At 60.3% G+C, this 11,452-nt stretch overlaps 1 pseudogene across 1 annotated transcript; it reads right to left on the bottom strand.

Moving 5' to 3' along the window:
* Nucleotides 1-8,243: 8,243 nt before the first annotated feature.
* On the bottom strand, nt 8,244-11,144 carry LOC308234872 (class I histocompatibility antigen, Gogo-B*0201 alpha chain-like; annotated as a pseudogene). The gene is made up of 7 exons: nt 11,072-11,144; nt 10,672-10,956; nt 10,183-10,458; nt 9,319-9,594; nt 9,096-9,197; nt 8,629-8,661; nt 8,244-8,499 (listed from the first exon to the last, which is right to left on the bottom strand). The product of its transcript is annotated as a class I histocompatibility antigen, Gogo-B*0201 alpha chain-like (transcript).
* Between the last annotated feature and the right edge of the window lie 308 nt (nt 11,145-11,452).

The raw sequence follows: 11,452 nt of genomic DNA, 5'->3' as shown, positions 1-11,452 counted from the left end.
AACCGCTTCTGAGCCCTGCCCCGTGGACATAGTCCCTCTAGGGATTTCTCTCCCTTTGCTGCCTCATGTACACAAAGCAACGCTCACACTCACACTACAGGGAACACACAGAGAAGAGCCCCAACCTCCCAGGGAGACGGAGACTAGGGCATCTTCTGCAGGATTTCAGGAAGGAACACGCATGGTCCTTATATCATAACCAGAGGCCCGGTGTATGAAATTCGTGCACAGGGAGGGACATCCCTCAGCCCGGCCTGCACCCTCTCCAATCTTGGACCCCTCGGGAGACCTCCCTCTCACAATCCGGGACTGCTGCCTCCTAACGGTTCACCTGCCTGCCTGCCTGATCACCCCAAACTACCTCTGCCTGCCGATCTGATCACCCTTAAACACCTTTGCTTGCCGGCCTGATTGCCCTCAGCTGCTCTCCCATGGGGCCTGGTCACCCCAACTGCTCTCCTAAGGGGCCTGGTCACCCCCTAGTGCCCTCCCCTGGTGGCCTGATTCCCCATAACTGCCCTCCCCTGATGGCCTGATAGCCCCTAACAGCCCTCCCCTGATAGCCTGATGGCCCCTAACTGCCCTCCCCTGATGGCCTGATGGCCCCTAACTGCCCTCCCCTGATGGCCTAATGGCCCCTAACTGCCCTCCCCTGGTGGCCTGATTGCCGATAACTGCCCTCCCCTGCTGGACTGGTCAAGCCTAACTGCTCTCCACTGCCGGCCTGATCGCCCCTAAACGCCTGTGCCTTGGCCCCCGCCACCATGGCTTTGTCCGGAAGAACGTCTGGAAGGTGTCTGGTCTAATTAGCATATTACTCCTTTATTAGTCTAGATGCCATTACACCACAGACTGAGATTCTCAGTAAGTATCTGTGTGTGTTTGTGTGTGTGTGTGAATGGATCTTATTTTATGCCAGAATTTTGAAGTTATAACCCAATGTCGGCCCATAAATTTCACCAATTGTCCAATTGCATACACACCTAAGCCTACACCTCCCTCAGGCTGAGGAAATGAGCAGACCTTACGCATGTGGCTGAGCAGCTCACTGTCCCTGTCACCCCAGGCTTGGCTCAGATCCCAAAGGGAACCCCAGGCTCGGGTCCCTCATTTTCGGAGACTCTAGATCACAGAGAGGTGCAGGAAGCCCAGCATTGGTGGGAATCCCACCCTGGGACCCTCCCCAGCACAGTCCTCCCTCACCCCCAGCCCAGCAGAGCCAGCAGAAGCAGCTCAGGTAAAGGTGGGGCAGCGCCTGTCCTCCCAAATGGGACGACCACCCCCAGTTCCATGTCCTCTCCTGGGACCACCCTCCTCTCCTGATTTCTACCCTGAGGTAAGAGACTGGGTCTGGCCTTTGCCCCTGGCTCCTGCCCCTGAGCTCCTGAAACCCTGGGCTTCTCCTGAGTGACAGGTGCCTGTGGGACGCTGATGAGGTGGCTCTTGGCTGAGGATGTGGAGGCCTCATGGTGGGGGCTGGTCCCCAGAAAGACCAAGCTGATCACAGGAGGGAACTCTCAGCCTCAGGGCCCAACCAGGGGGGACAGGAGCTAGAGTTCAATTTCCATCACCAATGGCCCATGATCCAGTCAATGGTGTCCACCTAGTGAAGCTTTTATAGAAAGCCCTTACCCATGGGGCTCAGAGAGCTTCTGCAGCAGTGGCCACACCCACATGCTGGAGGGGAAGGGGGTTGGGGGCGTGGGGGGGGGACACATGCCAACTCCCCGTGACAGAGGCCCCTGCACTGGGCACCTTCCCCACCTCGCCCCGTCCCCTCACCTGGCTGCTCACTGGGTCCCTGTGATAAACGGTGAGAGTGAGCCCGCCCTTCCCTGAGGGCCATGCGTTCAGGCAGCAGATCATGACCTTGGTGGGAGCCCTCACTGTGTGGTCGCACCGGTCAGCGGGGCAGGTCCCATGGGGATGGGAGCCTGAGCCCTGGGTGAGGACGGAGGGGGGTGCTGTGGGACAGAGCCCTGCCCTGGGGGTGATCCTCCCTCCAGGGGGTCCCGTGGGAAAGGAGCTGAATGGGAGGAACACAGATGGGGGCGGAGAAGCAGAGACCTGGGTGAGCAGAGGGACACCCCTCCCATCGCACAGACTCTCAGTGAGAGGCGCCCCCTCCCGCCTGTCACTCATCCGTCACTGGTTCCCCAGCCCAACCTGAGCGCCCGCCCCGCACTCAGAAGGTCCAGCCCCAGCTCTTGGCCCCCAGAACTGGAAACGGCCCTTCTTCCCACCCCTCAGCCCAGCCCCTGCTCGCTCTTCCCACACGAGGAGAATCCACGCGTGCAGAGTCTGGTGGGAGGCAGGGACCACGTCCCTCCATACAAGAGGGAACCCCACGTCCCCCCAACATTCCTGCATTGCACCCGAATTGAGGCTCCCCCGTTAGGCAACTACATGCCAGGCTCTGACTCAGAGGAGGTGACCTGCAGGGGCTGGGCTGGCGGAGAGCACTGGGCAGGGTCGGGAGTGGCAGGAACAGTGTCTGTAGCTGTCAGCTTGAACCTGTGGTCCGAACACGTGACCCCACGTTCCTGAGTGATGTGGGCTTGATAGCGTTCAGGTGCATGTAGTTGAGTCGGATTGAAATCCATGAGAATGTTGTCAACATCTTGACCACGCCCTTACTTTGCACCGTGGCATCGGCTGTGAAATAAAGACAGGGCTTGTAATCCACGGCGCTGTCCCTGGCTCTCCATCAGAGAGGACAGCGTCCCACCGAGACCCAGCTTTCTTCTCCTGTCTGTCTTTTCTCCATCCTTCACCGCCCCCTCTCAGGCTCACCCTTGGCCGTGCTGGCACGGCACACCCCTGGGGGGAGTGGGCAGTGGCCCCTCTGCCCGCAGCAGGCAGGGGTCCCTGTGGGCCCGACCTGGGCTGGGCTGGGCTCCGCCTGGCTGTGTGGCCTCAGCCTGACCTCTGGCTCCCCGATCCTGTCAGAGCCCATGGCTTGCGCACGGCTGTGTGTGAGGCAGCAGAAGTGGGGTCCATGGTCCCCAACAGGGAGCACAGCTGTGCCTTCCTGGGAGCAGGTTAGAGACACGCTGACCGGGACCCGCTCCCCGAGTCCCCCCCTGACAGGCCACTCCCAGCCTCACGTCCATCATTGACCACACGGGGCCCCCCCTTTCCTTTCTGAGTAAAAACACACAAAACCCTTCAATGTGGGTGTGAGGCCTGTCCCTGCGCGAGCTGTCGCTGACCTCCCTGGCTCCCAGTCTGGCGGAGCCCCAGCACCCCTGGTGGGCTCCTCACACCCCCAGCCCCGCACACACCCCGTCTCATGGCGCCAGACCAGGGTCTCCAGCCCCGCAGGGGAGGTGCGTGGGGCCCGCGTTCCTGCTGCTCAACGTGTGACCCCAGACCCGAGGCCTCGGCACCAGCCTCGCTGGGGACCCCGACGCACCCCTCGGCCCGGGCCCCGGAGTCTCAGCGAGTCAGGGACAGGACTGCAGAGGGGGCGCGGGTGCGGGTGGGATAGGGACGCTCAGCACGGGGTCCTGGTGGGTCCCCCCCTTGCCTCCTGCAGCCTCGCTCCCTGGGGGCCGCGTCCCTGTTTAAGGCCCGAGATGGCCTTTCTGTGCATCGCAGCCCAAGGCTGTTTCTCCAGCGACACCCCTCCTTCCTCCAGCTCCTGTCCACCTGCCAGTTCCCCGCTCCCTTGTTCCAGCAGACAGCTCCCCCAACATCTCCTACAACCAACCTCTGTGATGGCCCCCCCCCCCCATATATGCTGCTCCGTGGGCTCCCCATCTCCGCTGAGGGCAACTCTATCCTCCTCCTTCCATCCAATCACATTTCTGATGACGGTGCCCGCTCTCTCCCAGACCCCGGATGGACCCAGAGGAGTGCTGTCAAGTCCTCCTCAGAAGGTTCCAGAATCCCACCCGGCCCACTATTCCCACAGCTCACCCCGCGGAGGGATCTCCTGCCTGCATCCCGCAGGCCATGGCGCTCACCTGCTGACTCCCTCCCCCCAGGTCTGCCCCCAGCACAGCAGCCACAGTGACCCTTTCAAGGGGGCGTCACCCCACGTTGCTCTCCTGCTCCAAACTGTCCTGGGACCCCACCTCCCTCAGCACAGCCCCCGCCCTTCCAACCCCTTCCCGCCATGTGGTCCCCCAGGCTCTGTCTCAGCTCCATCTCTCTCTGCTGCACCCACACCTGCCTCCTGGCTCTTCCCAGAGACCAGACCCCTCCTGCTCCGGGGCATGCGCACTGCAGGTTCCCGCCTGGACAGACCTCCCTCCAGAGGGCTTCCTGGGCCATGACCTTCCAATCTCTTCTCAAGGTCACCTCCGAGGGAGCCCAACACCAACCACCCCATCAAACAGCCCCTGCCCTGTCCCACAGCCCACACCTGGTTCCCCTTCCCTTGGTGGCCCCAGAACCCTTCCCTCTCTCCCCCTCACCCCTCCCTGTTCCCTGGCTCTTACACACTCTGTGCCCCACACACCTGCCCAGGGGCCAGCGGGTCTCCCATTCCCCCTCAGTGAGGCCCCAGAGGCACCCCAGTGCTCACACCTGTCACTCAACCAGCCGGGGCTCCTGCAGGGGGAGCCCCTCCCTGTGCTGGACACAGTGACCTCATGGCTGTGGCCCCAGCTCAGCTGTCCTGGGGGGGCTGCAGCTCAGGGTGCCTCCCGGGGCCCTCACTGCACCTTCACTGCCCACAGCGCTGCTCCCCTAAACCTGCAGCTGCCTCCCCTCCCCACATCCTGGGGGCCCACCGGAGGCTGGAGAGAGGGCAGCGGGCAGAGCACAATCCCAGCAGGACCTGATCTCAGAGGAGGAATGGGGGACCCTCCTCTGTGCGAACTCCACAACCTGGTTCCCCCGAGAGTTCAGGGGAAGAACATGAGGCTGGGGAAGGAGGCAAGAGCAGCAGGAACCGGAAATCCATCTCTCCCCACCACGGGCTCCTGTGTGCAGGGACCTGGGTCTGTGGGACAATGACGGGAACATGTACCCTGAGTCAGACGGGGACACCCAGAGAATGAGACCAACATTCACACACACACAGAATAACTGGCATAACAGCCACAAAAGCAAAGAAATAACAAACACCTGAAGGTGGGGGCTGAGGGCAGGACCCAGGCTGACTTGAGGGCCCCCCCCAAAGCCTTCGCTGTCCAGGGTCCTGGAGATCGCTGCATTAGGACAGGGGACCAGGCCTGGGGGTGTGAGGCCCTGTGAGCACAGGTCCTGGTGGGACAGGGCTCCCCTGGGGGACAAGGTCAGAGGAGCAACAACATGACTCAGCCGAGGAGAGACCACTCAAACCCAGGATGCAACGGGCACCGAGTGGGCACAGGCCCCACCACCCCCGCTGCTCACAGCCTCTCCTGCCCCTCCCGAAACAGGCTCCCCAGGCAGATTCTGGAAGCTTCTCAGGTTTCCTCCCTACATTTTAGGAATCTTCTCCTCCATTTAACCCATCAACCCTTCAGGGCAAGAATTTGGGGAAAAAAAACTAATTCACATGCAGATTCTTATTCTCAACAGGGAATCAAGACATTAAAACTCGGTGCCACAGGAAGTGAGGACCCTGATGGAGGTGGCCTCACCCCAACTCTGCCAGAGCAGGAGAGTCCCCCGGAGGGGAGCACAGGAGGGAGGGGGCGTGGGGACCAGTGCCTGCATCGTGCTGCGAGGAGACACACTCAGATGCCAGCTGCAGACACAGCAGTCAGGGATTCGGAAGGTCCCCAAGGGGAGGCCTGAGTCAGTGTTTGATCACTGGTCTGCACACTGCATTGTGCTCACTCCAATCATGTCCCCTTCCGACACCATTTGTCCCTGCTGCACCCTCTTCTTCCTCCCCTCTCCCTCCTCTCTAGCGCTCACCACACCGTTGTCTGTGTCCATGAGGTTTTTGTTCTGTCTGGTGGTCTTTGCTTAATCCCTTCACCTTTACACCCACCCCCACCCCCTCCAAGTCTCCCGTCAGCTGTCAGTGTGTTCTCTCTCTCTTTTTTTTATTAAATATATTTTATTGATTTTTTTTTTACAGAGAGGAAGGGAGAAGGATAGAGAGTTAGAAACAGCAATCAGCTGCCTCCTGTACGCCCCACACTGGGGATGTGCCCGAAACCAAGGTACATGCCCTTGACCGGAATCGAACCGGGGACCCTTCAGTCCGCAGCCCGACGCTCTATCCACTGAGCCTCACCGGTCAGGGCTGTCAGTCTGTTCTCAGTCTATGGGCTTGTTCCTATTTTGTTTCTTGGTGTATTTTGTTCACTGGGTTCCCCTATGGTTGAAACCACAGGGTGCTTGTCTTTCTCTGACTGGGTTAGATCACTTAGCATAGTGCTCCCAGACCCACCCATGCTGTTGCAAAGGGTAAGAGTTCCTTCTTTTCTATGACCGAGTAGTATTCCATCATGTAAATGCACCACAGCTTTTTTATCCACTCATGTGCTCTAAAAATAGTAATAATAGCAGTGAGCATTGATTGAGAAATTCAGTTTCACTTTCCAAACGTAAATTACGGAATTATGCAATGGAGGGCGTCTGGCTGAACCATAGTTTGTGTACAAACGCTTGAGGGAGACACAGTCATCAGGCATTTGGGAGGCAATTCCTTTGTGGTTGTCGTCAATGCTCACCCGGGGACAGTGTCCACTGATGCTGAGGAGAGGAGAAGGAGGGGGGACAGAGAGAGGAAATACCAACGTGAGAAAGAAAGAGCCATTGGTTGCCTCCTGCACAACCCGCCCAGGGCCAGAGATGCAGCCTGAACAGAGGTACGTGCCCTGGACCACACTGAACCTTGGACCCTGCGTTCCCAGGCTGACGCTCTACCCACTGTCACAGCGGCTGGGGCTGCAGGTACTGGTTCCCGCCCATCCTTCACTCCCGGGGCTTTGGGCCCTGGGCACTCTAGAAGCCCCAGCCATCATGGCCGCCCTCTAGGCCGGAAGCAGAAGGAAGGGAAAGAGAGAAAGGGGGACACCTGACAGCCTCAGAAACTGCTTTGATGCAGCCTTTCCACAGCTCTTTTATTTTATTTTTATTGACTGTTAGAAAGAAAGAGGAAGAGAGGGGAAAATAAAAACACTAATTGGGCTCTAACCAGTTTCACTCAGTGGATAGCGTGCCAGCCTGCGGACTGAAGGGTCCCAGGTTCAATTCCAGTCCAGGGCATATACTTTAGTTTTGGGCACATCCCCAGTAGGAGGTGTGCAGGAGGCAGCTGATCGATGTTTCTCTCTCATCGATGTTTCTAACTCTCTCCGTCTCCCTTTCTCTGTAAAAAATCAATAAAATATATTTAAAAACAAACAAAAACGAAAACACTGATTGGTTGTTCCACTTATTTATGTATTCATCGGCTGATTCTTATTTGTTGTTGTTACTCCTCAACCAAGGATATCTTTCTGTTGATTGATTAGACAGAGGGGGTGGGGGGAGAAGAGAGAGAGAGAGGAACATCTACAAACACAAACCACAAACACCCATATGCTTAGGGCTGAGGGCCAGACCCAGGCCTGAGCCCAGGCTGACTCCACCCCAAAAGCCCTCGCTGTCCAGGGTCCTGGAGATTCGCTGCATTAGGACATGGCACAAGGCCTGGGGATGGGAGTCCCTGTGACCACAGGTCCTGGTGGGACAGGGTTCCCCTGAGGGACAAGGTCAGAGGAGCAGAGGGGTGACCCGGCCGAGGAGTGACCACGTCAAAGCCCACGATGGCCAAAACCGGTTTGGCTCAGTGGATAGAGCGTTGGCCTGTGGACTGAAGGGTCCCGGGTTCGATTCCGGTCAAGGGCATGTACCTTGGTTGCGGGCACATCCCCAGTGGGGGGTGTGCAGGAGGCAGCTGATCGATGTCTCTCTCTCATCGATGTTTCTAGTTCTCTATCCCTCTCCCTTCCTCTCTGTGAAATATCAATAAAATATATTTAAAAAAAAAAAAAAAAAAAAAAAAGCCCACGATGCACTGAGCATGATCCATCCTCAGAGCCTCTCTTGTCTCCAGCTGTGACTGGCTCAGCAACAAAAACTCATGGGCTCCATGAAGGTTCAAGGTGCTTCCATTAACTTCCTCTCAGACGTTCAGCCATCCTTCAATGAACCCATCAACCCTTCATGGCAAGGAATGAACAGAGTCACATCCAGAATCTCATTTCAACCCGGAGCAGGAAGTTGCAGCTCAGAGACCCAGGGAGTAAAGAAAGGGCAAGAAAGTGTGGGGAGCAGGGCAGGCCAGCCCCCCAATCAAAGGTTCTTGATCAGGAAGTGGGAGCGTGGACACCTCTTCCATCACTGAGTCCCCACAGGGCAGCCGCCTCACGCTGTGGAGGACAATCATCATGAGCAGATTCAGGGCAGTGGCTGTAACTGGTGACATTCTCAAACCCACTTCATGCTCACAGTGTCCCACAGACTCCCCACCACCCAGGCCTCCCTCTGCCCACCCCTCCCCATGGCAGGTCTCACCTTTAGAAGCCGAGAGAGACACATCAGAGCCCTGGGCGCTGTCACTGCCTGGGGAGGACACACCAGGACGGGGTCAGAGCCCAGGATAGGAGACTGTGAGGAACTAAGTGGGGGGGGTCGCCCATGGCTCTCAACTGTACTGTCTCAGGGTCTCAGGGGTCACCCCTCCATACTCACTGGCAGCCTGAGCGTAGCTCCCTCCTTCTCCACCTGCGGGAAGAAAACATCCCGTGAGAGACCAGGGAGGAGGCAGGGCCAGGAGGTCCTAAAGGAAGCCCTAGTCCTGGGCCCCAGAGAAGTTTCCAGAACCTTGTGTATAGACCCAGGGCAGGACCAGGAAACCTGAGGGAAGTGCATGTGTGGGGACTGGACCCACCGCCCTCCTGGAGGTCTGTGCTCAGCAGGGACCTGCCCTCTGACCTGGGACTGCTGGGAACGGGGTCCCCACCCACCACCAGCATCATCAGGTGGTAAGTGGGTCCCTCATTTCCCACGGGCCTCACTAAGGAGTAAGTGTGAGCACAGAGACCCACTCTGGCCATCACACGCGTGGGGACGGTGCTTCCCGTGAATGAGGCGGGACACACGTCTACCTGGGCTTGAACCCCCAGTGGGACAGACACTCAGACCCCACCCCTGCCCACCTTAGCGCTGCCTCCCCCACATCACAGCTCCAACCACAGCTCCCAGCAGAACCAGGCCCCCAGCGATGCCCATGATGATGATGAAGGTGTGAGAAGGCGGCTCTGGGAGGAGAAGGGAAGGGAGGGTGAGGGCCCTGACCCCAGGCCTCAGCCCCCACCCCACAGAGTCCCCCAGGACCGCTGCTGCCCTGAGAAGAGGCTCTGTGCCCACGGCCCTCCTCACCCCATCTCACGGTCAGGGGCTCGGGCAGCCCCTCGTGCTGCACATGGCACGTGTATCTCTGCTCCTCTCCGGGGGGCACCCCCACGGCCGCCCACTTCTGGAAGGTGCCGTCCCCCGCAGGCCTGGTCTCCACCAGCTCCATGTCCTGGGTCTGGTCCTCCCCGTCACGCTGCCAGCTCAGGCTGATGTCCGCAGGGTAGAAGCCCAGCGCCCAGCACCTCAGGGTGACCTCACGGGCAGACACGGGGTGGTGGGTCACGTGTGCCTTTGGGGGGTCTGAGGGGAGGGGAGAAAATGCAGGACCTTTGCATCTGCCATGGGACACTCCAGCAGCGCCCATGTGACCATCCTGAGAGTGGACAACCATCTGGGTGGGGGAGGGAGCACACAGCCCCCACACAGGCCTGGGCAGAGGCAACTGGAAGGACCTCATGTTCTTTAGAAAGTTCTAGAATCAGAGAGACACAGCCCAGGGCAGAAGGCAGGTCTCTGAGGGGAGAAAAGGGATTTGTGATCCTGACCTGGGTGGAGGCCAAGTGACTCAGAAAAGCTGGGGTCAGGCCTCAGACACAGGGGTGTGGGCAGCGCACAAGACCTGAGAGAGAAGGTCCCCGTGGGTCCCAGAGCCCCTGCAGGGCCCATGGGAACCGCTCATAGGTCATTTCAGGGGGTCTCCCTGCACCCCAGGAGAGCCTCACCCCTAACTGTCCCTGAGAGAAGGGGGAATCCATGTGGTCCTGACCTGGACATCCAACGGGCGCCATCCCAGACCCAAGGAGGGGTGTCTGACACTGACCCCCTGTCCTGTCTCCTTGTAGGAGCCCCAGCCCCGGGGAGAGGGGGCGGCCCCAGGGCCCCTGGTACCTGCGCGCTGCAGGGTCTCCTTCCCTTTTTCCAGGTACATGCGCAGTGACTCCACACACAGGCCCTCCAGGTAGCTCCTCTCACGCTCTGCCACACCCTCCGCCTCCCACTTGCGCTTTGTGATTTGAGCCGCCGTGTCGGCCGCGGTCCAGGAGGTCAGGTCCTCGTTCAGGGCGAGGTAGTCGGTGCCGTCGTAGGCCCACTGACTGTACCCGCGGAGGAGGCGCCCGTTGGGTCCCACGTCGCAGCCATACATGTTCTGGAAGGTGTGAGACCCTGACCCCGCCCCGAGGTCAGCCCCGCCCCGCCCGCCCCGCGGGGCCTGAATCTGAACTGAAAGTGAAATCGGGTCAAAGTTCCCGCGGGCTCCTCCCGGGTGGGGGCCGGGAGGTTCCTGCCGCCTCGGGGTGACCTCGGACCCGGAACTTCAGGGCGACCCCGGCCCGTCCGTGGGGAGGGGGGTCGTGACGGGCCCGGCGCGCGGCTCACCGTCCTCGCTCTGGTTGTAGTAGCCGCGCAGGTTCTTCAGGCCCACTCGGAAAGTCTGTGCGTTCTCCTTGTTGATGTGCGTGTTCCGGTCCCAATACCCCGGGTCCTCCCGCTCCACCCACGGCTGCTGCATCCACGGCGCCCGCGGCTCTTCCCTCGGAGTCGCCGCGTCGCTGTCGAACCGCACGAACTGCGTGTCGTCCACGTAGCCGACGGAGAGGAAGCGGGGCTCCCCGCGGCCGGGCCGGGACACGATGGTGGTGAAATACCTCAGGGAGTGGGGGCCTGGGGGGCGGACGGAGGGCAGGGCCGGGGCTGACACGCGCCTTCCCGGCCCCGCGCCCCCGCCGGGTCCCCTCGCTCCTCCCCGCACAGCCGCCCCCTCCGACCCCGCACTCACCGGCCCAGCTGGGGGTCAGGACCAGCGCCCCCGAGAGCAGCAGGAGGAGGGTGGCGGTCCTCAGGACCCGCATCCTCGGTGTCGGGGGGACCTTCTGAGTCCCGGCGCTTCCGCGGAGGAGTTATAACCGGAGCCGCGCTGACGCTGATTGGCTGCTCTGGAAACGGCTCAGCCAATGGGAGTGAGGAGTGGGGTGACGTCACGAGTATCCAGGAAGGAGGCGCCGACACAGGTTGGGAGAGGAGAAGTGAAACCAGGGCGCTGGGGAGTCCCCACCACGGCCTGCCCCCCCCCCCAGACTCTGTCCCCTGCTGAGACCTGCGCGCAGGGCTGGGCCCTGCACTCGGTCCTGACCCCCCTCCTGCGCGGAGCGCCCGTCAC

This window comes from Plecotus auritus, assembly GCF_963455305.1.
Source record: "Plecotus auritus genome assembly, chromosome: 10".
Taxonomy (NCBI): Eukaryota; Metazoa; Chordata; class Mammalia; order Chiroptera; family Vespertilionidae; genus Plecotus; species Plecotus auritus.
This window is presented reverse-complemented; position numbering and strand designations above follow the sequence as displayed.